Below are 345 nucleotides of genomic sequence, written 5' to 3'. Positions count from 1 at the left end.
TGTTTTGTGGAGTGTATCTTTTGCTCCTCCTTCTGAATGAAAACTTCTTCCTGCTAATGGATCGGATATTGGCAGGAATATGTACACTCAACATAGCGGGAATCATGTGCGTCAGCGGTTTAAATGAATTCAGAATTCCCTGGTCACTTTCGAGTGTCAAGTACTTCATAACAACACATGTTCATTTAGACATCATTTGGTCCATCACAACATTTCCTCCTTCAGCGAGGATATCTGCTGCCATCTTCATCTGTAAACCTTGAATATTTTGATCGTTTATCCCATCAAACGTTACACCAAGCGCTAGACACTCCACAAACTTCAACGAATACACCCCACAATCGC

The sequence above is a fragment of the Brassica oleracea genome, chromosome C8, assembly GCF_000695525.1.
Source record: "Brassica oleracea var. oleracea cultivar TO1000 chromosome C8, BOL, whole genome shotgun sequence".
NCBI lineage: Eukaryota > Viridiplantae > Streptophyta > Magnoliopsida > Brassicales > Brassicaceae > Brassica > Brassica oleracea.
This window is presented reverse-complemented; position numbering follows the sequence as displayed.